The 1,124-nt window shown below is 38.5% G+C and overlaps 1 pseudogene; it reads left to right on the forward strand.

Annotated features, from left to right (window-relative positions):
* LOC119815360 lies at positions 1-834 on the forward strand (annotated as a pseudogene).
* The last annotated feature ends 290 nt before the right edge of the window (positions 835-1,124 follow it).

Below are 1,124 nucleotides of genomic sequence, written 5' to 3' on the forward strand. Positions count from 1 at the left end.
ATGGAAGCAGTCAGCAAAAACAAGTCCCTGACTAAAGGAGTCAAGAAAGAAGCCAAGAAGAAGGTGGTTGATCCATTTTCTAAGGAAGATGTATGATGCAAAAGCTCTGTCTATTCTCAATTCTAAAAAACATTGAAAAAATACTCATCACACGGACTCAAGGAACCAAAATTGAATCTGATGACCTCAGGGGTTATGTGTTTGAAGAGAGTTTTGCTGATGTCCAGAATGACAGAGTTGCGTTTAGAAAATTCAAGCTAATTACTGAGATTGGCCAGGGCAAAAGCAAAACAAAACAAAGAACAAAAAAGCAAAACAAAGCAAAACAAAAAAAAAAACATCTGATTAACTTCCATGGCATGGATCTTACCCAGGACAAAATGTGTTTCATGGTCAAAAAGTGGCAGACCAGACCATGATTGAAGCTTATGTTGCTGTCAAGGTAACTGATGGGTCTTTGCTTCTTCTGTTCTGTGTTAGTTTCTCTAAAAACACAGCAACGAGAGAGGTCCTGTATACAGCACCACTAGGTCCTCCAGATCTGGAAGATGATGAAAATCATGACCTGAAAAGGCCAGACAATTGTCTTGGAGGAAGTGGTTAAGATATTGATTGCAGACAGCATTGGGGAAAACGTAGATAAGACCTGCATGTCCTGTTATCCTCTTCACAATGTTTTCCTTAGAAAAATTAAAATGCGGAAAAAACCCAAGTTTAACTGGTGAAAACTCATGGAGCTCTACTGATGACGAGTCAGGGGCTAAAGTTGAACGAACTAATGGATATGAACCAAGAAACTGTTTTAAATTCCAGACTTCCAATAGTGACAAATAAAAAGTCCTGTTTGTGAAAAAGAAAGAACGAGAAATTAAAACACCAAGTCTCCAGAACTTGCTAGATAAGTTTATATTCACAGGATATGGAATTTTTCAGAAAGTTAAAAATATAAAGCAGGACCTTTGAATGATCAGAACCAGAACAATAACTCCATAACCAGAGAACCAGTGTGCAAGCATTGACTCTTTGGTTTGGGGGCTGGAATGATGGCTTAGAGGTTTAGTGCACTTCCTACTCTTCTAGAGAACCCAGATTGGTTTTTCTGCACCAATTAGGCTGCTCATAAC

Source organism: Arvicola amphibius, chromosome 5 (genome assembly GCF_903992535.2).
Source record: "Arvicola amphibius chromosome 5, mArvAmp1.2, whole genome shotgun sequence".
In the NCBI taxonomy this organism is placed as follows: domain Eukaryota; kingdom Metazoa; phylum Chordata; class Mammalia; order Rodentia; family Cricetidae; genus Arvicola; species Arvicola amphibius.